We start from the raw sequence: 26,565 nt of genomic DNA, 5'->3' as shown, positions 1-26,565 counted from the left end.
CATCTGCATTCTGTACAGTTCAAATCAGTAAAATAAAGTCTCAGCATGAAGTGTCAAATTACTGTTCTTACTAGTTACATTAGTAATTTACCTACCACAAATGATGCATTGTTTTAATGTATTCTCATCTGTTCACTGTTTTCTATCTCTCCAGCCTTTGAAGACAACGAGCACACACCACCAAAAGGATATTTCAAGAGTTCTGCAGTATACAGGTAGAACATCTCTTTGGATTTGTGAGATAGCTTCCATGGTTACCTTGGAAGCAGAATACACTTTAGCAAAGGTTGAATAGGGTTGAACATGACTGTGATGTTGCTTGTGTGCCATATTATGCTGTGATTTATTTATTCATTTATATTTATTTATTTTTGCCAAATTTCACTGCAAACCCTATTTCTGACTAACAATCTGCACTGCAATTGTTAACATTTATTTTCTGAACCGTCAAAGATGATATGTCATAGTATCAAAATATACTATATATATACTATATAGTTTAGCTTTGATAGAACAGAATATTTCTCATCGCATCCCTTGTTTTGGTAGGTCATAGGAGAAAACGTAAAAAACAATAAGTGCGTGTGTGGAGGGGGGGGGGGGGGGGGCTTTTAAATTTAACAGAACATTTTAATTGTTTGAAAATAGGACATAAATGGTTACGATGTCCACTGCCTTCCCCACATTCATTCTTTTGAGCAGGTGACATGAAGGTGATACTGATTTCCCTCCCACTGGACATGACTTAATGTCTGACATAAAAAATAACTACATAATTTGTCTCAATCCAAGGGGCTGACTTGGCATGGACAGCAGCAGACCTAAATGTCACACTATAATGAGTTCTGGCCAAAGGTACACAGTTAGGACAGTGCCCGCTGGCACCTGGGATGCCCACTGGCTAGCCTTTTCCCCCAAAGCCATTTGGACCACCCCAAGTTTGTTTTCTGCACACTGAGCATGAGGTTATTATGCCATGTGTATCCAAACAAAACGTTTCAGGGCGTAGGGTAGTATAACCTTCTAAATCCCTATTTTGGGCTTGGTGTGTGTGTGTGTGTGTGTGTGTGTGTGTGTGTGTGTGTGTGTGTGTGTGTGTGTGTGTGTGTGTGTGTGTGTGTGTGTGTGTGTGTGTGTGTGTGTGTGTGTGTGTGTGTGTGTGTGTGTGTGTGTGTGTGTGTGTGTGTGTGTGTGTGTGCGTGTGCGTGTGCGCGCCGTCTGTTACCAGCTAATCTCCGGCACTGTTAACCTAGTCGATGCCAAATTTTGCACACACACTCCCTGGATGCCAACGATGAACCTCTGCCCCAAATTTTCCAGAACCGTCTGTTATATTGCCACCAGGATGCCGACTTTTGTAAAACACGTTTTTTGATATTACTCCTCCAGATTCTGTCCAACAATCCTGCAAATCGTTACACAGTATCTCTATAGCAGTGGTTCTCAACCTGTGGTACGCGTACCACCAGTGGTACTTGAGCCCCCCCCAGGTGGTACGCGGAAAATCTTCCCAAAAGATCAGGGATGCCGTGATCTGATCCACAGATCGGATATCAGGTCGATATCAGCCAAAAAACGTGATCTGGATCAGATCGGACTACAGCTAAAATGACCGATCCCAAGCTTTGCAAGCACTCCACTCCAGTCCATTCCAGTACTCCACTCCAGGCCATTATTCCTCCAGCAGTGTTCATAGACTGCTACAGACACAGTCATATGGACAGTAGCAGACTGTGCAGGCTGCTAGGCTAACCACTAGCCAGCACTGCTGCTCAGAAAGCAGCACTGACAGCCGCTCGCATGGGAGTATTATATATTATAAAACGAAAAAGACAGCCGAGTGCAAAAAAATAAAGGGATGGATTTGCCACCGTGGCAACTACAGCAGCAAAGTTTCAGCCTTAGCTCCATGCAAGCTAATCTTTAGCATTGATTAGCATCAACATCTTAGTAGACGAGAGAGACGGAACAGCGCAACAAGCTGACAGCTGAGCATGACGACATGCTCATGTTCTTAAAATTATATCTCCCCACAGTCCCCAACAGTTTTGTTTGACAAATATGACCGCTGTTTGTCAATACTTATGTGACAGACCATGCTATGATGCTAATAACTGCTTAAGTGCTAACTGCCAACCAATGCTTAAATAGAACGGACATCACTATAGTTACATTGTCACGGACAGACACAGTGCTGTGTAGGACAGTAGGCTATGGTTTTTAAAGTGGGATCAGGGGTCCCCACTCCCAGCCAAATGATAGGTTCCATTTGTACACTAAGAGTTAAATTGACATTGATTTTACAATATAAACAAATAGAAAATAATAATTTGGGGTCCCAGAGATACAAATGGCTGGGTCCTTAATATTAAAATGATGTGAATTGATAGATCCATAAAAACACACAGCTGCTGTATTGGGGCAAATGAGTTTCAAAACCTGTATTCAGAATTAATGTGTATAGCCTACCTATGCTATTGATAAATGTATTAACTCAAAAAACCTGGGGATGCCTGTATGGCTCCTCATTGTAAAGTAGTTAAAGTGCCTGTTTTGTACAGCATGATTTTGGCTGACGTCTGTGAAAAATAAATAAATATTCTTAATTTCTTATTAGGAATATTTTTTTTCTCCTGTGTGAACTGTGCATATATGTATATATTTTCACATAAGTTATAATGGTGGTCATATTGTCATTATCATTTTGATAACAGTAGGTAGGTACCCGAAATCCATCATAAACCCGCCAAAAAAGCATCAATAACCACTAATAGCACGCGCGTGCACGTTTGGCGGTGGTGGTACTTGGAGTGATAGAAAAATCTGAGGTGGTACTTGGTGTAAAAAGGTTGAGAACCACTGCTCTATAGTCATGTGTTCAAGTCGGATCTGTCCAATATTTCATATTCCATCCTAATTGGCTAACATTGGCTTTCAAAGTTTAGTAAGATGAAATGGCACCCTTTACACATTGGCCTATTATAGCGCCACCGGGAGGCCACAACCTGACATGCCCTGGTGGGTACCTGTGCCCAGAGGAGCACTTTATCTAGTTTGCTTAAAATTTGTACTACAAGCCCCTTGATGCATTGCACTGAGACATGTTGTTGTGAACCTCTAAATCAGCTTTTTTTGTAATGGGGCTTACTTAATTGGTTAATGAAGTTTCAGTCTCAACCCCTTTTCAATTGAGAAGACCTGTGTGTGTGTGTGTGTGTGTGTGTGTGTGTGTGTGTGTGTGTGTGTGTGTGTGTGTGTGTGTGTGTGTGTGTGTGTGTGTGTGTGTGTGTGTGTGTGTGTGTGTGTGTGTGTGTGTGTGTGTGTGTGTGTGTGTGTGTGTGTGTGTGTGTGTGTGTGTGTGTGTGTGTGTGTGTGTATGTTATACCAGTATGCAAATATTATATCTTAATTCATGTTGGATCCACTTATAACTCTCCAGTGATTAAACTTTTATTGAGAATGTATTTCATGGCAGGGGTAGGAATTGCAATGATCAGATAATATCCACAAAGTTGCCATTCTCTCAAAGGAATGCAGTCAGACATTTGGATTTGAGGAACTTGACTTCTTTTGTTGGACTCATATGAGACCTATTGGCAAACACGGCAGGTTTATTATCTTACAAAGGCACCGGAGATGAGGGAGCATTGTATCTAAATTAACTTTTTCTATTTCCTGGTAAATGAAATCAATTCCACCCCTTTATGTTTCTTTTCATCTGCCTTTTGTCTTGTTGCGGAATCTTTTCTCCTTCTCTCTCTCATTCATCTGTTTTGCCCTTTCCTTGATCTGATAGCATTAAACATATAATTAAGTCATAAAGGAGGGGACTGATGAGTGTACCAGATGGTAATTGCGTCCTACATTTGAATGAGACGATATGCATTGCTACAATTTACAGCCTTCGCCTCATATTTTATTCAGCAGCCTTTTATCTCCTTTCCTGCCGAATTATACTGCAATAAATTTAGACATCTTATCAATAGCCAGAGTGATAGTGGCAGAAACATGGGAAATAATTGAGCCTCTGCCGTTGTATGCTGTTTAAAATAATTTTCCATAATAAAGGGCTTATCAGGGCTGCTCTGTCACTGTAGAGGGGCGGATATTCTTATTTCTAGTAAGGCTGCCTTTGATTTGTGGACAAGCTGTCACTCTTCTGTTAGTCTGAAGAAATGCAAAGGGACCGAAGAAGTAGATAGTTTAAGTGAAGTTCAGTGGAGGATTCTGAAGCTCAGGGAGTAATAATCATGATACAAAGTCATCTTACTACAGCTATAATCAACATAGAGAGGGTTTGTTGTAAAATCATAATACAGCGCATACGGAATTATTCATACGGAACTATTAGTAACTGTTCATAACATTATATGGATTTTTTTATTAGCGCTGTAAGGTGTTTCTTGATTTAATGTTATACCTCTTTAAGGGTTGTAGATTTTAAGGAGTTTCCCGGCCAGATCCTATACTAATTTCAATGTTTAGTTTCTGTGGTGCTTCTGGATTTCTGAGTCAACAACACTTAATCTCTGTGTTAAATATCATTCCCAGAATTTCTATACATGGACTAATCTAATGACTTATCATCATCGTGCTGACGTGCTCCTATTCCGTTGGATGGCCAACAGAAGGACATTTAATTAGAAACCTAATTAATAATTTTAAAGACAAACTGATGGGAGTTCAAGGCTACAGTAGACGCATACCTATGTTCACTTGGTTGTCACACTACTGCCATTATATACAAATGGATAGTACAAACAGATAGTAACTGAGGATGTAAACTAGTAATGCGACGAGTTTGCCAAACCGATCGTTGTGCTTTTGTTCAAACTTTATCCTGTTGAATAAGGCATGAGCTACAACAGGGATAGTTTGTTATCCACCTTTATATGGTGAACCCCCTTCTCTTCCACTTAGTTTCTCCATGAAAACTTTTCTCCCACAGTAGCTCTCAGCAGATCAGTTGAATGGAGTGGTGCCAGATGGAACTGCTTGTACAACTGACATGCTTTCCTCTCACCAGTCCCCAGTGAAGAGCTGGACTCCGTTGATATTTGAGAACTGGTAGCTGGGGCAATATAGGTTTAATTCTCTTGTTCCCCTCGACCTGCCAAGTACAGTTGCAGGGTGCCAGCTGGAAGGCGTGTGTGTGTGTGTGTGTGTGTGTGTGTGTGTGTGTGTGTGTGTGTGTGTGTGTGTGTGTGTGTGTGTGTGTGTGTGTGTGTGTGTGTGTGTGTGTGTGTGTGTGTGTGTGTGTGTGTGTGTGTGTGTGTGTGTGTGTGTGTGTGTGCGCACGTGCATGCATCTGTGTATGTTTGAGAGAGAGCGACCAAGAGAAAAAGAGGTACAGAAACACACACACACACTAGTGTCTCCAGACCTTGAAGGTGCTACAGAAGTGCTTTCTATAGCCAGCCACCCCAGGCATTTAGTGTTTAGTCATGACACAGGTCCATTACCTTTAAGTACAAGTGCTTATGTTTGGTCGCCTGTTTTTACAGCCCCTCCAGCTCGGAGGGATTCTACCCGGGGTGACCCAACTCTATTTATTGACGCCTCTTGAGTTTCCACTTGCTGGTAATAGACTGGAAAACACAGATAATGCGTTTGATCGATCAGCGTGAACAAATTTCATTTGTGGGGATCAATAACAGTTTACAGTTGACAGAACCTAAAGAACTACATTTATCTGAGCCTTTTATTTTTCTTTTGTTTGTTTGATTGAAGTCGTCTCGGCGAGCCAACCGTGTGGAGCAGTCCATGCCGGGCCAGTATGGCAGGCATGGAGCCTTCTGTTGCACTATTGCCAGCAATCTGTATTTAAAACTAATATCAGTGTGTGCTGCATGGCTGGGGGCAAAAGGCAGCAAACCAATCTGATATACAGTAGTGTTTCTTTTGGGTTCTTTGTGATGTGAATTAGAATGTGAAAAATAACAATCCCTCCCCCCATTTTTCACTGGCTATCCGTTGTTTTTTCATGGGGGGGTATAATGATTAGATTTCTTCCAGCAGAACGTGATTTGTATTATGTTTTCGATGCGGTCGAAGCATAATAGAAAAAGTGATCTGGAACCAAAGAGGGGCTGTTGGGTGGGGTGGGGTGGGAATTAACTGACGTGCAGAAGAAATACGTTTTCCACGGCTCAACCTTTTACAGTTTGCTTGGCGTTTCTGCTTTTCATGATCATGCTCTGTGGAATGCCCCGAAGACACAGGAGCCGCTACTCTGTGTCATACGGTTTATCAGCCACCTCTCTACAGTACCTCCAGACCAAACAACATGAGATGGAAAGTCCACATGGATAAACATTTGACATGGTAGGTGATGCTCCCGGCAAGTGCTATTCAGAGGGAATTTACTGGTAGGGAAACTGGTATTGTCGCAGTAACCCTCTTATAGAGCAATCCCCCCCCCCCACCCCGATTCTTTTACAACACAATAAGAGTGTTAATGTACTTCTGACTGAAAGTGTACAAAAGCGGACCCGTACAGGTCAATTTGTACCCTTCCAGAGCTACATTGGCACTCTGGGTTTTGTTGTATACTGCGCAGTGAATGTGCGCAGTGAAAGCTTGTCATTATGTGTCCTATTTTACGGCATTCAACATCAAGTTATCATAAATTTAGTTTAAGGTGGCTTTTCTATGCAGGAAAATCTTAAAATGTATGAAAAACATATTATTCCCTATCTGATGTCTTTCATACAATGGTTGGGGGGGGGGCGGCCTCCAGCTAAATCATTGACAATTAAGACCTAAATGGACCCTTACGAGTCTGTAACGAGTGTATCATTTATACACTCGTAACAGACTCGTAATGGTCCATTTCATTCTTAATTGAACCAAATTGGCCCATACTCAGAGTTAAATTAACAGTTCTGAGGTCATTTTAAAATCTACTTGGTCTTTAGTGTGCACTCCAAACAGTTTAAGTTGCTTGATTCAATATTTAGATATTCATTATATTAGACACGCCCCCATTCAACCTTAAGCCATTTTAACATGGCTATATTCTTTTAAAACACACATCCCTGGTTCTGGACCTCTGGTGGCATATATTATCCCTATGTGAGGTGGTTGTGTTTTTTTTTCAATTTATTTTTACGAATAAAATAGTATTTGAAAACACGCCCCTCTCACACGTTAGAAGGGCAATATCAATCGGCAGAAGCAGCAACGTGTTTTCAATGAGTCTGAAGTTCAATGGGCTTACGTATATAGGAGGGGCGTGTCTGATAAATTCAATATAAAATATCAAACAACTTAAAAACAGTCTGGGGTGCACATGAAAGCCAGAGTAGACGTTAAAATGACCCCAGCAGTGTTTTAAAGTAAAAGAGTAAATTTGAGTCCATGGCTAATATCAAACAAGGGTCCTTGAAATTAAGAATCATAATGTAGAGGTACTTTGAGACACGTTATTGCTGCATGCCTTATGTCAGTGGGAAAAGCAGGGACATGGTTTAAAGCAGTATTTTTGTCTAAAGATAGTACCCCCTCTCTCATTATTTTGATGATTCTCCTAAATCTATTCTAATAGTTAGTATCCAACAATATTAATGTACATATCATCACTCTTAATTGTCTCCGCCAGGCAATAGCTGGAGCAGAATATGTTTTCGCCCCTGTCTGTCTGTCTGTCTGTCCGTGTGTATAATCTCCTGCACCGTTGACCGTTATAGCACCACCATGAGCCTGATTTTTTTCCAAAACGTTTTTTTCAGATTCCCAAAAAATCCAATTCCCACAAATCCCTATAGTCATGTGATCAACATGGATATGTCCAATATTTCATATTCCATCCTAATTGGCTAACATTGGCTTTCAAAGTTTGCAGGATTGGCCCGTTTTGAACAAAATGCTTCAAAGCATGAACGTAGTGTGCAGTGAAATCTTGCATGCACATTCCTACTAGGCCGAGGAATAAATCCCATCCTTTTCACATTGGCCTGTTATAGTGCCAGGAGGACACAATAACCTACCTGACCTGGCAGAGACCTGTGCTCCAATGAGCGCTTTTTCTAGTTTCACTATTATTTGCTAATAACTGTCTAGAAGAGAGAAAGTATAATCTGCTCTTATGGGGTTCTCTGACACAAGATCTATTTCAAATTGAGTTCCTATACATTTCAGGGTTCTGGACATGAACATGTTTGAGAATGGGTATGGGAATGGGACATGCTGCTGAGGACGGGCAGACATGGTCACCTTGGACATGGTTTAGAGGACAGACAGAGACGTATCTTTTAGAGGACAGACATGGACATGGTTTAGAGGACAGACAGGGACGTGGTTTAGAGGACAGACAGGGACATGGTTTAGAGGGCAGACGGGGACGTGATTTAGACTTTAGAGGACAGACGGGGACATGTTTTTTAGAGGACAGACAGGGGCATGATTTAGAGGACAGACAGGGACATGGTTTAGAGGACAGACAGTGACATGGTTTAGAGGACAGACAGGGACATGGTTTAGTGGACAGACAGGGACATGGTTTAGAGGACAGACAGGGACATGGTTTAGTGGACAGACAGGGACATGGTTTAGAGGACAGACAGGGACATGGTTTAGAGGACAGCCAGGGACATGGTTTAGAGGACAGCCAGGGACATGGTTTAGAGGACAGCCAGGGACATGGTTTAGACTAGAGGATAGCCAGGGACATGGTTTAGAGGACAGACAGGGACATGGTTTAGAGGACAGCCAGGGACATGGTTTAGACTAGAGGACAGCAAGGGACATGGTTTAGAGGACAGACAGGGACATGTTTGTTTTTAGAGGAGAGACAGGGACAGGGTGTAGAGGACATGGTTGGCAGGAGTCGCAGGACAATGCTTTAAGTCTGCTGGTCCCTATGACTTGGTATATTTGGCACAGGTTAGGGAGAGGCATGCATTGCATATTGTTGGTGTTCATTTGAATAAGGACAAATGTCAGATTTCCATGGCTGCAGGCGGCCCGCATGTTACATTATCAACTCTTTTGGGCCCCTGGTTGTGGGGTCATCAGTACTGCTTCCAGGTCACTGTCACTGCATGGTGGTTTGGGGCCATAATTGACCTTTTGACAGAGCGCAGGGAGACAGCCATTCTCTGAGGGCAGGAATAATCACTTCAGTTCATATGAACATAATTAAAACATTTTGGACCTCAGAATTTGTGTTTAGAAATATATTCTTATAATTATAGTTGTAGTTAAAGTTGTATTGTATAATGGTAAACCCACAACAGATGAAATACAATAATTGTATTTCATCAGTTGTGGGATCGTGTTTGTGGGAAACGGGGTCTTTTCAGATAAAAATAGTGAAAATACCATTATTGCCTGAGAACTAATTGATGATATTGGCTGTTGCCTAAATGTTATTAAAATAACGATAACCACAAATAAAATAACGGTAGAAGTCCTTTTCCTTTGTCTTAGTATGCCATTGTTTTGTTCTTTCATGATTCTTATGATTTAGTCATCTCTGTAGTTTGATATATTCCTCTATGTGTTGCCTGGTTGTTTCAGCAGCTCATCCATCCCTTCATTCTACGTTGTCCCATATGTTTTGGGGAATCAGAGATTAGTCATTTCTTCTCGTGGCACGGCGTAAAAGTGCCTCATTTGTCGCTGTACTTCTTGCTTTGAGGCTACGGAGAAAGGTTGAACACAGCCCACATCCCACAAGCCCCTGAGCTCCCTCAGGGTTCCTTCCAGTTCAGGATCTCCAAAGAGGCATATTTGTCACCCTTCACTGTGCTTGTGATTCTTCACAACACAACACCCATGGCTATGTGTCTCTTCATAGCCCTAAACATTAGCTTACATTCACACCAATCACTGTGCCCGTGTGGGTCTTATAGGCCTATACTACCTCTTCTCCACTATTCTTCCTTTCTTTCTATTACGTTTAAATTCCCCTTATAATCTAAAGTACCACAGTTGCAGACACACTGGTCTTAGTTAATGTGCTATTAGAAATTGGTACACACAGTAAAATCCTCAGTATTAATCTATCCATTTGTAATTTCAAGAGTGTACAAAATGGTACTGAATAGCATTTGGTACCATTTGTACACGTTCAGAGTTAAACTAACACTCGGGTTGTACAGTGCAAGAGCGCGTTTTCATTTACTCTCAAACTGCTTGAGAACGCTGCTGTGTTAGTTATAGGCCCAACCATTATGGATCGAATCCAGCTGCATGAGGGTGAACGTGTAGAAAGAAATGCTCCAAGCATCATCTCTGTTGGTTTCTTGAAAGTGTGAATGCCAGGGGGGCTGAGCCTTTGAGACTAGGGTATTACATTATTAATTAAAATACAAGTCGCCTTGTTGCCCATGGGTATACAATGTAACACACTTGATTGAATCAGGTAGTGGCAGCAGAGCCTTTTTGTATTTTGCGCTTGAAGGGACGAGAGAAATGTGAGCTTGGCTGTACTTCTCTACACACACAGAGAGAAACAGTTGTAAGCTGTCAGGGGAAGCAGTGGCAGACTTAAAAAATCAGTTAAAATCACAGACTGGAGTCAGATTTATCCCATGGATGAAAGTCCTTTTCCCCATTATTTACAGTTTTCATAGTTTCAGTAGAATATAGGCGATGTAGTAGAATAGAGGCAATACGTGATTGAAACATATCTGATTAGTACTACAGTTTTTGGACATGGTGTCTCGTCGTTAGTAGCTAGTTAGTTATATGTAGCACTGCAAAGAACTTACTTTGTAGTACAACCCCCACCACACACTCTACTTACATGACCATGACCAACCCTTGTTGACTAGGGTTCATGCCATGTACTCTAATCTTGCATACTTTGGTTAGACATAGCATTGGTTAGACATAGCATTTGTTAAGACTACCGGATTAAGATTGTCGAGGGGTGCGTTTAGGAACTTGAGGGTTAGGAGAGGGTTAAGGTTAGGTTTAGGTGTGCTGCTGCTGCCCCGTGGGAGGTTAGGGTGAGGGTTTGAGATAGGTTGTAGGACTATGCACCCCTTTATAAACCTTATACTTCATTGACCGGAGTCCCTCCTCTTTTCTCTCTACTATACACCAAATATCTTCATTGAAAATAGCCGATCGGGCGGTGATGGCCTAGTGGTTAAGGCAGTGCCATATACAGTATAGGCTTTGATTCTTAACAGTGTGTCCCCTGTCCCTGTTTCCTGTGTCTCTCCACTGTGCTATCAACCAGAAGCAGAGAAGCACGCATCCGCCTGGGTGACAGCAGACCAGAGTCCTGCACTGGTCCAATTTTCGATACCCGCACCCGCCCCGCCCGTCAATCATCAGTTCTGCTACCCGCCCGTTACCCGTGATTTATATAAAACTCGAAACCAGATCCGACCCGCCCGTCAAAAAATGGACCCGTTACCTGCCCCGTTACCCGTTCGTATCACAGGCACCGATAGCTATCATTGACTTTATTTCATCCAACACCGCATGTGGCGTGGTGGTGGTGGTGGTGGTGGTGGTGGTGGTGGGCGGCGGCAGTGTGTTGCACACGGAGCGGAAGACATGTAGTTCATGACTGAGGCTACTGCTGCTTATTATCACAACATAAAGTTATATCATGATTTCAACCTACAGTAAATGGCATATTGGCATAATATATCAACAAGGAGAGGATGATATAAAAAAAGATTAGCCTGATGAGTCGACCGTCTTGATCCAAGGCTGTTTCAAACATGGTCATCACTCATCAGGCTAATCTTTTTAACTTTATTTACACTTAGACAGAGTGGCGCATTAGGCCAACATTACCTGGGTTAGCTTACATCTTGTGTTGAATGTTGGCATTATAAATTATAATCCCTTGGTGTTTCATCAACGCGAACGAAAATATAGGCTACAGCCTGGTGATAAAAAAATAAACTCCACACGTGAAATGCTACGATAAGGAAGCAAGGATTAGACCGTGATGTCAGTGCTATGCAACAAGGAAGTAGCATGAAGCACAGCGGCAACAAAAAAATCTTAAAAAAATAATGAAAATAGCCATTATACAAGTTGACAATAATATTGTCAACTTGTATAATGGCTATTTTCATTATAATGTGTCGCAACATGACATATTATGTCATGTTGCGACACATTGGCATATTGTAAATCTCATGCGATGCTAGGATTCATGTGGTTAACGTCCATGAAACACTTTGATTCAACAACCAAAGTGACTGGAAAACTGTTCTTTAACTTGATTCCTTCCTTTGTTGTTGGCCATCGTTATAAAATGAATGGTATTAATATAGCTTACAGAGAGACTCCATTAGGAGCTGTCAATGTTTGATCTTTATCATAATGTTTGTTTAATATTGTACAGAACAACTGTTGGGATGCTGGAGCATATATTTTGTGAAGGCAATGTGGAATGCAGAGATTACTTTAGCATGCTACTCATTAACATCCTTCTCATTATGCTAAGTTTATTCGCCAAACTGCAATATGGCGATCATAATATGACACGGTTATCCTAATTTAAACCTTTTTTTTTACTAAGCTCAGTCTCATCATATACAATACAATTGTTCTGCTCAAACTATAGGGTAGAATTTGCTTGGTGTCCACTCCAGCTCGTTAATACCTAGAGTACGTATATAGCTTATGTCACAAAAGGAGTAAGAAAAACTCGATTAGTCTCCCTTCATGCTCATTAAGGCCCTGTCCTACGGAGGTGTGAGTACAGTATGTAATCTTCTAATTAGCACAGTGACAGGATAAAGGCGGTTCCTGTGCTTTTAGTGCTGGGGAGGGAGTGGTAATGGCACCAAATACTAGACAAAGGTAACCATAATGAGCCTAGAGGATGGTGTGTGTGTGTGGTGTGTGTGTGTGTGTGTGTGTGTGTGTGCGCACGTGTCCGCACGTGTGTGTGCACGATAAGTTCCTTGACCATCTCAGGGTATGTAGCAGGAAGAAGAATAAATCTGTTGCAGAATGTGTCTCCCCCCCCTCCCATCTTCATGTGCTCTTCCACTGACCCCCAGTCTAGGTCTGTTAGATGTAGCCCAGGTCATAGCTGACGAACCGATGACGGAAATATCAAAGCCTGCCCAAGGCTTTTACATTTGGATTTGTTCTCCTCCAGATAATCACATGTGTGCAGATCAGTGCAGAGTACAGTCAGGGCCTTGTCTCCTCTCTTTCATTCACCTATACCCTCCTTATGGCGCTGAATTCACAGAATCCATTCCTGCTGTCACAAGCAAATCGCAAGGTTAATTATGTCTTAATAGAGGCCGGGCCACAAATATCCAAAATGGCACATTCTAATGGGATTTTATTAATTGAAATGGTGCTTAAGCCTGATAATATATGCGCTGAAGAGAGAAACCCAGAGCAACCCCCGGCCGATCCGTTAGAAACAGACAGAGGGGAGAACCCTGAATCCATCTGGAGAGAGAAAGGATCTGTCAGTGAAGATGCCCAATTGTGTGAGATCATGCCTGGCCGTTCAGCATGTGAGATTCTGAAGTGTATCGAGAGGCACAGCTGAGTGAGTCGAATAGTCTGCGGTCTATTGATAACTAGCGCCTGTTTTAAAATCCTGGCACAACAATGCAACCAGGGGCCTTCTGTGCACTGCTGTGCAACAATACCTTGCCTTCACTGGCGCCTCCGACGTAAGCGATGACAAACAACAAAGGAGCTCTTTTTCATCTTCTCCTTATTCCTGACACCTTTTGATAAGGACATTTCTCTAAGTTCACTTTGTATATTTTATTATTTCTTTTAAAGTTTTGGGGGGTTTTTTTTGTAGTTTTTTTTTTCTTCCCCTAAATAAAAGGCGGAGATCCATGACAAGGACTCATCTTTTTCTCTTCTTATCTCTACCTATATATCTCTCTCTCTCCTTTGCTCTTATTCTCTTATCCCCGCAATCACCCGCCCAGGCACCCACCTCTTGTCCTTTGCCTCTTGGTACTCTATTCCTAGTCTAGTCTGCATGGATTTAAGTTCTCAGTCGCCACGACTGATTTCAGTCATTTGGATTCCATCGAAGCCAGTGTGTCTTCTGTGAAAGCAAAAATAGCAGATCTACAAGCTCACAACACGTGCAACGTGTTGTAGCTTGTAGATTTTCGAGACATTCGTTATTTTAAGATGAAAGAGTCTTTGAAGTGATCAAACTAGCAATAGAATACAAGTTTAGAAGCATGAATGGTCTCAGAAATATCATAAAAGCATCCTTAATGCCTCAAATCTGTGATTTCTTTAGCTGTTCGGCCTAAAACATCATCATTACATTTTCAGTCCTGAGATTTTATTTAGCTTTATTCCATGTGTCTGTCTGTCTGCGTCTCCCCCCCCACCCCACCCTACCAGTGATTGGGTTGTGTGCATCGGCATGGGCCATTATAGCTTGGAGGTAACGTGGAGTTTAAGCAGTGTTGATGTGGACGGCCCCTGGTCAGAGGCCAGCGCCTGGCTGTAAAAACGCAGGCTCTTTTGTGCGTCAGAGCTGGGTTTGCCAGTCCCAGTCCACCCCTGTCGCTATGGGTGGGGAGGCATTTACCCACCACACGCATTCATTCCATTGGCATTGGCTTGATGCGGGGCTAAATGGCATTGTTACAACGCGCCACCGAGAAGTGTTGACAGGTCCATATGCTAATTTTAATGAATACAAGGGAGCTGTGGTTTTGTCCGCCTCAACTCTGCTGTGGAATTCTATCTGCACCTAGACTATAGCAAATATAATTGCAGCAAACTCAAATGATCTCATTAGGAATTGAATTTACACATTATTTCCAGTAGTTAAGCTGAGTTATTTTCCCCAAGGACTCAATTACATACTCATTTGTGACTCAGGTAAATGGCTTTCTTGTGACTTTTTCAACTGCAAAATTATAGTCACTGAATAATTTGTAAGAAAGCTGTTGTACATGCACATCTATTGACATTTATTTCTGTGAGGAACTCAAAATGGAGAGGAAGAAAGAAAGAAGAAAGAACAAGATAACTACCCGCTTTTGTTCCTTTATTCACATCATTTGATTAACTCAGAACATTTCAGTCACTCATGAATTATTTGTAATGTGGGCTCATCCGTCTTCCATGCGTTTCATGATCCTAATATTTTTGCTCACAACCGCCTTGTTGTCACTGTGTGATACATTTTGGTCAGTGAGAGTCTCTAGTCAAACAAAGTGTCATGTCAAAAGTGCAACAACAGCAAGTCATTTTCCACAATGGAAGACAGGAAGAAAAAGAACAGTCAATCCAAGAGAAGGCCGGTGAGTCAGGGCTCAGTATCAGGGATTATGCCAGCCTACTGGGCTCAGAAATGAAAGTGAACATTCATCGACTGAGTCACTTCTTGAACCGTGTCCTTCCCAAGCCACAATGAGGATATTGTTGAGTGAAGAGACATGCTGTGGAAACTATGTAGCAGAGAGGAGTGCCCAAAAATTGAACGAATCGGCCGTCAAATTGGTGTTTGTTCTGTTCGAAAGTGGTCCGACTCGCTGGAAAACAACAAAGAATTTTTGGATGGGGTAAGCGTTTTCCACGGAGCTCTGTACAGGCTTGTGTTGGATGAACTAAAGTGACACTGGATTTTGGAAATGTTCCCGGCAGCATGTTGAGGAACTGTTTCAGGCTGAGGCAGTTGTACTGGAGTTCAGTGCTTGACACATGTTAATGAAATTTTGGTATGCATGACTTTTCGGTCCTCACTCTGATCTCTCATAATTGGGAGAGTACCGTTTGCCTCATTCTTTTCTGCATTCTTGTCATTGGATAACACACAGGGAAGATTGGAGACAAAGTCAGAACGCAACAAAGGCTGTGCACAGTATAGTAAAACTCTGCTTTATTCATGACACATTAAGTGTCATTGCGTTCACGTTCCCCTTGTGACATAATTGTCCTATGGTAATGTGGACTGTATGCTATAAGTACTGGGTGTGCTAGCTAGTCCATGGAGTGGCCATAGGGAAAATAAGAATGGGCCCTGCAAGCTGAGGTCCAAAGTACATCTTCTGCACTCCACTGTAAATACCAACAACAGCTAGTGGCAGGCATGCAAGTTAGTCATGCTTAACAAATTACTGGCCTACATGAGAAGGGCTCCAGTAGCCTCTTTGCCAGCCAAGTTGCCATGCAAGTAAAATCTGGTTTACGGATATAAAGATGTATAGTATTTTCTTTTAATAATAATTAAAGTTTATAGTAAATATACTTTTTTATTCATTCTGATCTCATAGTTTTTGGTTTTCTGTCCTCTAATGGTCCATTAGACCATTTAGATTCTGTATTTTTACTATGTATGCCACACAATTTTGAGATTCCATCTAATAAAGTTAGACTTTGAGAGGCACAAAACTGTTTGATGCCACCCACTTTTGGCCCCTCTCTCGCACACATGCGCACGCACACACACACACACACACACACACACACACACACACACACACACACACACACACACACACACACTCACACACTCTCACACAGGACTCTGTTTGGAGAGATAGGAATTATCACTGTCACCTTTGAGCTCAGTAGCCTGTCTAGTGCTCATGGTATCACACATAATGACATTCAGTGTTGCCAAGATCACATTTATGATAGCATATTTGATACAGTTGTAAACCTGCAAAGAATACGCCTGCCTACGAGAATAAGCCCCTTTTTCAGTTTTAAACACAATCTATTTTCCAGTGTAAATCACTTGTCACTCTATTGCAAACGGAAAAGCTCCGGCGTGAAAGAGAGGGGTGGAGAGAGAGAAAGAGAGAGAGTAAAGATTATCTTTTGGGCCATTTCACTGGCACCGTTGCGTGACAGAGACTGACAGCTCTTTCAGATGACTGACAGGTGTCCTTTGAAAGGCCTCTGTTCAGACCGTTGAAATGCATATTTGGAGCTCTTATCATAAAGGCATGGATGGCACAGATAGGTGCCGTTAACATTGCAAATGGCTCCAGAATTATTCATTGTCAGTGTGGAGGGAGAGAATAGGAGGGTGAAGTTTGATTATTCTGCTCACACAATGGCAGGGTGCTTAATGATTCCTCTCCACCTTGGCAGCGGCATGTGCCGACTTCAGGCGCTAGCGGTGGGTGACACAGGTCTGGCAAAGTGTTAGAGCAAGATCATACGTCCGGGCCCCATTTTAATTTCTAATACATTAATCTTTCCCTCGCAGATCCTCCATGAATATTCCACGGCGCCTTGTTTGTCAGGAAGGCTGTCTCCCTTTCATCTATTCAGGTGGTTTCATTCACTGTGAAAGCCGGCTAAATGGGCCCGATCAGTCAATGACAACCAGGGTACAATAGAGCCCAGTAACACGTCCCTTTTCTCCTTTCAGCCCTCTGATAGACAACCCTGACACCTGGTCCCTGGGGGAACCCTCCGCCAAGTCAGTGCTCGGTTCCTTGAGAGACTTCCCTTTTACTTTATCAGCCCATAAAGGATTGTCACAGGTGACTGTATCGGCAAAGGTATGGAGCTGCTCCCTCTGACCTGCCCTGGCGCCATGCGGGTCGAGGCATGGCGTGCTGCATCACAAGCGGATTAAGGTTGGCTTAAACGCTGTCATACAAGCGGGCTTGGGCACCTCTCATTTCTAAAAATGTTAAGCCTTTGTTCTCTCCCGTTAATTAGCGTTGTCTTAAGTTCATTAGACCACCGCTCACGTTGTTGCTAATGAAGCGACGTAGACCACCTACAACGGCCGTAGCTTTGTAGAGTCTGACCTGACAATGGCTCCCAGGCTTTCTATTTCATGGTGTAATGTTGAACACACACGCGGGGATGCGGGAGCACACAGCAGCTCACAGCCAGACTCTCATATTCATCATTGGTTAGTCTAAACTAAAATACCATATTTTATTTTGCTGAGAAACAGAAGGATTTTTGTCATTTATATGTAAAAAAATCACACCTGTGTGAAGTGAGGGGCGCTCTCTAATCATCATAGATCATCTCAATCCGGCCAAACACAATTTGTGTCCTCACTTTTGTCTTCAATGTTTGTGTTTACACAATGTTTGTCACTCAAAACTGGCAATTCATTGTCAATGGCATTCAATGTTTGTGTTAAGACAATGTTTGTGTTTACACAAACCCTCAAAGCTGGACATTTAGCAAAAATAAATTAAATATGCTTGCAATCTGCATTGAAATTTGATTAAATCAAATCTGTCCTTTCAAATCGGTTCATACGTAGCGGAGGCTGACGACATAAAGTGAAATTTCCAGTGACTTCGAGACTGGTATAAAAGTTTGTTCTCTTATCTGGGAGATATTTTAGGACGATGTGCTTGTGCTTATATTTAAATGAGCCTCATCAGTCAAACCTCCCTTTTCTGCAGCTAAATGAGACTCGCTGGGGCCTGTATTCTAGAGCCGCTCCCCATAATACTATAACTCAACAAGGAGAACACCTTTACGGTGGGAACTTAAATGTGCATATGGCATATATGGATATTACAAGTGTCAAGCCCTGTAATGTAGATAGGGTGCCATTCATAATTATGATATCTGATTTGGGCTCAGAGGGGACACTCTAGAGGGAGAGCGAGGGGAGAGCACCAATATTTTAGTGGAGAGGAGACAGCACTCTCCCTCAAGGAACATCTCCTGTGACACTTTGGGATTTATACTTCCTGTTTTCTATTAATATGGAGATGAATACAGGTGTACTCATGTCGTAAAATTAGTTTAGTTCTTGCAAATTGCAATTACAAGTGTTGAGCGAAGAGAAGTCTATGCAGAATTGCGGGCAAGAAGATGTGAGAAAAGGAGAAAAATATCTGGATTTAAAATGAACATAATAACGGATAATTCTTAGCCTCAATAACCCTCCCCCCACCCTCTCTCTGCCCCTTTTGGCATTCGTATCTTTTTGTTCTGGCGGTTGGTTTGTAGACTGGTACCCTTCTCCACGCTCCTCAGACACAGTAGGAGCGCAACAAATAAGCTGTGAAATGTCTTCTTCAAGGGTGAAACCCTGGGAAGAGCTTCAAACCCCTAGGAAGTCGTCCAAAATAAATCCCTGCTGTCTTCCTAAGGGGTTTGTGGTGGGCATTGTTGAGCAGAGGGCACTCGTGAATGTACCATCAAGGTGAGGCAGGGGCACAGAAATACTACAGCTGGTTGAAGACGGTGTGAAGTGAAGTCTTTTGGAAGGTTTTGACGATATACTTTGGAACTAGAGTGTGTAGGTCTCAAGAAAGAGGGAATAAGAAATAAATGGTGAGCATAGGATGGTGGAAACAGACACAACAGCATAACAAGACTTCTATGCTTAATTTATACTTTGTTGCACGCTAGTGTCACGTGCCGGAAATATCCGATCTACAAGTTCACAATGAGTCGCATGCAACATACTTGTGAGCACTACTCATTATACTGTCAGCTAATTTCAGGTTGTGAGATTGCAGATCAGCTATTTTCAAAGTGAACCCTTTTAGTTTTAGTGGAAATAAACAACACTTACCCAGTACATGACCTGTGGTACATTTGTGTATATATATCGCTACCTTACCATACTCATTGGTTAGGTTCACTTTAGTTTTGCTGTAGCAAATTTTAAAGTATTTGGGATGAAGTTATAACGATATAGCAATTTAAGCATAGCTGCTAAAACTACAAATCCAATTACTGATTTATTTAATTTATTTATTTTACTTTAGAAAAAAAAAAGAGATTTACAAATGTTTATGTCTCCCTCCACTGGGTTTTGTGATTTCATCAATATCACTGTATTTTCAGCTCTGCAGTGTTGGAAAACAAATGTGCCATTCATTTATAACAAGAAGCGCAAGCAGCAGCATTTACCTGGCACCGGGCAACTCGCTCACCATAGCCAATAATGGAGAGGCTCTAGTATTGAGGCGAGACATTAATTCACAGTGTCAACCTGTCCCCCTGGAATATTTATGATGCTAAATACATTTAATTAGGTGCTGGGGCCTCTGATGGGAGAGAAAATGCACTGTCAGTAAAAAAAAGATTTGGTTACCTCTGATGCTTACAGGCTGGCAATGCTGCTTACTCATTTCCAATGACATGAGAGCCAAACAGATTGCCAGGGGAATTCACATCTTTCACAATCATTTGTGGCATGTGCATTATAAAGCCATCATGGCACCTGAAGGAGACAGTGGTACAAGGGGGAACATTCTACTAACTACTGTCAAGCATTTGGTCTCAAGCATTAGGACTTATTAATTAGCCTGCGAAACTATTGCTCGGAATAGAAAAGAGATTGTAGTCTTAGTAGATTAAATTGACAAATAGTATAATACGGCATGTGTGCACCATGTAATAAGTGTTTGTTTTGTTAATTTTAATGCAGTCATCCCTGCCAGGATTAAACTGATGATGTTTGTAGTCGTAGCTTTGTTAAGGTGATCTTGTTAAAGGCACTTTTCAAAGTAGAGTAAGCTCTCTTTTTGGCAATAAAAGAAATTTCCGGATTGTTTAAGCCAAGATGTTCTTTTACAATCTAACAAGCACTGCAAGAAAATCTGTCCTGAAACATTTGACAAAACTTGCTATGTCAACACAATTGTGTCCTGACAGTAATATAACAAATAAGAGAATTTAGGCTGCAAAAAAGGACCCCCAATATGTCACATGTGCATGTATATATTTCAGGTAGGCCTATATGAAATTATATCAGGTTTTGATGCAATGGCTGGCAGCCGAGAGTAAAGTGAGACATCATGTCTGTGTGTGATAAAGGGGGAAAAAATCATGGCTATAGTAAATAATATGCAGTGTTCATCTTGACATCTGTCATCCTAGTGAAAATGGATGGGGAAATGACCAGCTCTCTATCGGCCAAAGCACTGGCTGAATGATGCAAATAGAAGATAATGTCTGTGCTATGCTGAATGACATTACTCCAAATGTAACGTCATTAAAAAGGGTGGGTATTAGCCGTGCTGTGCGGACGTAGTGGTGGTGGCGTGGGACGCTCCAGTTTGACTGACACACAGATTAAGTGCGGTGACAGGGAGCACAATAAAGTCATCAGAGAATGTGACATGTCAGTTAGAGGGACGGACGGATGAATTGTCATTCTCTGTCAGAGCCCATCCACTCCCTTATCCATGATGTCCCACACACCACCGTGGGAAAATAGGACAGCATTGGGCGTTTTCGGACAAATATTTATTCAGATGGAGATCAGGTATACCTACTCAGTCGTCTGTGTTGACCACATGTCTCTAGCTTTGTCCCCTGAAGAGGGGCTGAAGATGCGAGATCAGGCAAGAAGAGGTGTTTGTTTTCACAAACCATTCTGTGATGGAGTTATCAATAAAATATTTGGAAATATTACTTACACTCAAACATAATGTACAATTCAGTTGAGGAATTATTTTCTAAATAGAATTCCTCAATAAAATAAAATGAATCAAATTCCTAAATAAAATAACATTTGTTTATTCTAAACAAAACATGGCCTACTGGCCATGTTTTGTTCTCTGCCAGTTTTCGTTTTGTTCTCTGCCAGTTTTCCTCCATGTTTTGTCCATGCCATATTCTTTTAGATGTTTGATATTCTGCAATATTACCTTCAGAGGAAATAGAAAATAAATGCACAATTTACCAATCAAGAACCGTGATCAATAGGTTTGTAGAGATAATGCAACAATAGTTTGTAGGATTGATTATTTTGTACATTCTTTTTTTTGTTATCAAATGTTTTTTATTTTAAGACAAAAATCACAATAAGACACGTTAACAACATGTACATTCTTGAAGGAAAAAGCCTAGGCTATAATGTTTCCCTAGAATCTGTGCTGTAACTTCAGTGTGGATTTAGTCGGATGCCTGAGAGTTTTGAGTATACTGCCTGGCCAAAAGATGGCAATGTTGCAGTGCTGAATTCCAAATGAGACTCGCTTGACCCTCCATCAGATTGGCCACTGCCTTCCCTGGTAGCAGTCTTGTCTCCAAACTAGTTCAGAAATTTGTCATCCTCACACAGGCTACAATTGCACTGAATTGTAAGAACTGTTGTCTGCCGCTAAAGTTCCCGCACAAAAGTTGATTATGCAGAGGACGAATCTAAAGACCCATCTGGTTGTGTAGAGTAAAGGGAACTGGGCCACAATGCATTGAAGAGATTTTACAGTTTTATGTTTGTAAATACTTTATTAGGTACAATTTTGATTGGGTGCCATTGCTTTCTGTAGTTTTTATGAGCTTGGGTTTTGGAGACAGAAGGAGTTGTCATATCTTCTTTGCTGCTTTTATAGCTGTGAATAAATTCAAGAATTTGAACTTTTTTAATGCAAATATTCTGTACCATCACTTTATTTGTGCAGTTTGCATGATATGAAATTGGTTCAGCAAGAGAAAGTGTTGTATGGACTTGTATGTTTTTATTCTATTTCCTTGAGTGTTTCTGGGTAATTACAGACAGTAGGAAGGCACTGTGAACCCAGCAGGCAAGCAATTGGGCAGCTATTATAGGAATAAAATGTGCCTCTGTAAATGGATTATAGAGCTAGGTCACTCAGTGAAAGGGTTAAATGAACACGGCTGTTGAAAATAAATTGTCGATTTGCCACTCAACAAAATTACATCCTTCTCTGATGCTCAGATAGAGGATTGGGAAGAAGTCGTAAGGTTTCACTAATGATGAACTAAGTGCTTCAGTTCAAGATAGCTCTGGGGAAAAAAGAAAAGAAAAAACATATTTTTAACTTTGGACCCGCTCATGGTCTACTCCTGAAGAACACTTGTTTGTTATGTTGTTTTGAAAGTAGCACTGTAGCAGGAATAGAACTCTCTCCCATGGCCACTTTGCTGGTCTTTATTATTGGTCACATCAGGCTTATTGCCTTTAAACTGTCACCACTGTGAATGCTGCTTCTCTCATGGGATTCTCCTCAGGGACTCGTGTGAGAGCCCGGCTGGCTGGGACTACTCAGCTCTGTTGCATGTGTGCGCTCCTATGACATGCTGTACTCACAGCACTGTGACAGAGCTTATTCACACTAATTTACATATGAAACAATCACTCTGACATTCAAAATATCTGCGTAAGTGAGATGTGCCACTGTTTACAGTGCATCACTTACAAGATCAATTAATCAGGCATTTATCGTTCTGTTCATTACTGCAGCTGTGCCATGCTCTCTGTTTTAGACCTCGAGTGGGACACTGTGGACCCCCCCCCCCCCACCATTTTGAACGACTGCATTCCATTGGGGTATAAATTGCATTCTACAATAGGCTGTGGATGTTTTAGTGCATAAGGTCAATACATATGAAGAATACAACAGCTGAAAGCTGGTCGAGGCCAGTCAGGTAGTCTCTATGCCCCAGGCAACTGTTGTTTATTGGCTATTGTATTAAAGCAAACCTGTGCCAGGCACAGGTTCAAATAAAAACCCCACACAGAGAGATACAAGCATCAATATTTATCATGGAGAAAACAGTCTTTTCTCTCATTATTCCTTGTAAACGGACGAAAAAGGAAATCCTGATTTAAATGTGTGAGGGACTTGTCATCTTAATTTAAATGAATCCACATTGATCTATGTCTCTATCTATCTATCTATCTATCTATCTATCTATCTATCTATCTATCTATCTATCTATCCTATATATATACACACACACACACACAGACAGACACATTTACAAGTATCTGTACCGATTATCTATTCATTGATCGCATGCAAGACATTTCACAATAATTTGTTTAAATATCCCTTTTTAAATACTGCAGCCGTCTTGTGAAGTATGACAAACTGTGTGTGGCAATGGGGGAAAAGACTTGATCTGAAGTATATAGAAATCCCCAGATTTAGCCACGAGGAGTGTGATTTTTCTGCTCCTGAGCCTAATCCCACCATTCCTCCACCTCTCCTCTCCCCTATGCCAGTCACATTTTCTAATTAGCTTTCCCTGTGGAGGAAGAAGATGGATTATATTTTAATATCTGGGCCTAAAATTAGTTTATATTTTAGCAAGTTAGCACTTCTTAGAAGTTGATTTACTCTTGAAGCTGTAAAAGCCGTGAGCTTGCAATTAATCATTCTCTCCGGTCTTGTTCTCAAGGAAACAGAGAGGCTACAGTGTCACTAGCAGGATCACAATAGGTAAACACCTAATTTACACTATTTAGAAATCACTTCTCTAGTATTGTACAATGCATGACACTCGCTCCCCCGATTGTTCTGCCCTGCTCCAGTTATTAATTACAGTACACTTTTAACAAAGCGACATTGTCTATGACTAATCATCGACACGGCATGATTAAAGACGTTCCTCGCGTTTCTGAATTACTTCCTTCCCCGTCGCTCCTGTGTTCATTCATGAGCAACATGGCACTGTTTTTTCTTTTCCTTGTGGTCAAGGAGTCGGTTTTGCTGTTATCCGATTACCGGCGTCCTAAGAGGCTTTCACGGGCCCATCCATCAAGCCTAAGGGGCAGAGGGAGAGCCTCGACAGGGCTGCTGTACTGATGTAAAGCACCCAAGGTTTCCACCAGTGTAATTGTGGAGTGCGCAGGAAAATCCGGAGTCTTAATTGAACCCAGAGAGTGTAAAAATGTATCCATCACTGGTCAGTATTTTTAATACTCTCTGAGCTGAATTAATAGTCCAGATTTTATAGTCATTTTATTATCTGATGATGCACTCTGTAAACCCTTTTTTGTTATTTTTATCTTGAATAACTAATGTATAAATATTTTAGAAGTTCTTGATTAACCATGTTCAACCTGGCATCAATATTTTGGCCAAAATATGTGAATATCTTCAAAGTTATTAGATTTTTTTTCACCCTCTAAAATGACATATGACTGGATTAAGTGGTTAAAATTGCATCCACACGGAGTACTGCAGGTGTTCACTTGATGGAAAGTTAGTCGGAAGATAATAGAATCTAGAGCCGTGGAAGCGTGCCTGACAGAGGAGCAGGTGCGTAGATGCTGCAGGTCTCCTCCCAACCAGTCTGCCTTCACATCCCCACATCAGCCTCAGAGTGACAAGAGCATCTCCTCCTGTGTAAGCCTGGATCTGGCAGAGCTTTGGCGTGGCGTTTGCTGACTGGAGCGGTGTCGAGAGGGGTGTAGGGGGGAGGGTTTGAGATCATCGGCATCTCTCCCAGGGAGATGAGCAGCACAGGCCAATTTCATATGCAGGGCTCGGCCCCTGGGTCTGGGTGGAGGTGGGTTGGGTCCACCCAGTATCCTGGCTTCATTAATCATCCCGCCATGGCTTACCGGCAAACCCCCTCTCCGCCCTCTCCTAGACAACCCCTCGGATTACACAGAGCCAGCGAAATGTCAGCCCAAATCTGAGTCTTGATGCAGATAATCATTTCAATAATATTTCTCCATTTGTGCCCCTGATGCCAAGGGAATAGAGCTTTTCCACTGTCAGGTAGCACATAAGAGTACAGTTGGTGGGAATACTTGACTCTGAGCCAGATGGCTTAGCTGTGCTCGCAGCATATGTTCAACAAGCAGACCTGTGCTGGGCACACGTCACTGTTTTATTAATTTGCAGCAGCCAAGAATGCATATATATTTACCTGAACCCCCCCCCCCCCCCCCCCCCCACACACACACACACACACACACACACACACCTCATGCCATTCTCTTGGCCCCCCAATGTTACCAATAGAGAAGTTATTGAGACTAGGCTTTATTAGTATTTGCAGGATGTGGAAACCATGATGAGCATTCTTAACTGATAGCTTAATACATTACATGCTAAATGTCTTAAGAGACTGATATTGTCTTGATAGTTGAAACTATTACAATATAACAAATGTTTCTTTCAAAATGTTAGCTTGCTACTTACAGTATTGTCAAGAACATATGGGTGCATTAGATTTGATTTTACAATGTCAATATTTATGAACCAAAATATGCCTAATCAAAGTCAAAGACATGTTGATATACTGTACAGTACGTTTAATTTACACCATTGTGGCACTGGTCGCTCCAAAGCAAATGACCATTTAGATGCATGAGTATGCTTGGGTGCAAGACAAAAGAAACATGTACTGCACAGGGGTCCAAATGTATTCATTACCACTAAGTTAAAGTTCCCTTTATAACAGCCTTGTGATCTGCAATCCTGGGAGTTCTTCTTTCAGTGACTTATGGTGGTGCGAGCGGGAGAGGGAGGAGGGGCGCCGGAAATGTCAATAGAAATAGTAAGTGTGAGAGGGAAGGCCTGCCTAATTAGTGCCCATTTAGATTTTATGACGGCTCTGAGATCTGCTCCTCCTGACAGAGAGCACTATAGTTGCATATTGTCCTAGCCTGAGGGAACCATAGGGAAATCCAGATTTATTGTACCTATCATACCAGCATATTTCATTTGCCATTATGAGATGCCACCTCACAATGATGCTGGATTATTTATTACAGATTAAATTGTGGGACCTAGCTGGTTGAGGAAGATTCCAGGGGTACCATTCCTCTTATTAACTTCTTCATTACCGGCCTCTCTGTGTTCCAAAGGCTTCCTCCTTCCTACCTGTGTTAACAAATACATTACTTTCCTATGCCTCCGTTTGCTTCACAACTTTAGAATTAATTTATTCTATTTAGGGAAGATAATAACGCATTCC

The sequence above is a fragment of the Protomyctophum parallelum genome, assembly GCF_964188405.1.
Source record: "Protomyctophum parallelum genome assembly, chromosome: 11".
Taxonomy (NCBI): domain Eukaryota; kingdom Metazoa; phylum Chordata; class Actinopteri; order Myctophiformes; family Myctophidae; genus Protomyctophum; species Protomyctophum parallelum.
The sequence above is the reverse complement of the archived record's forward strand: the minus strand, read 5'-3'. Positions refer to the sequence as shown.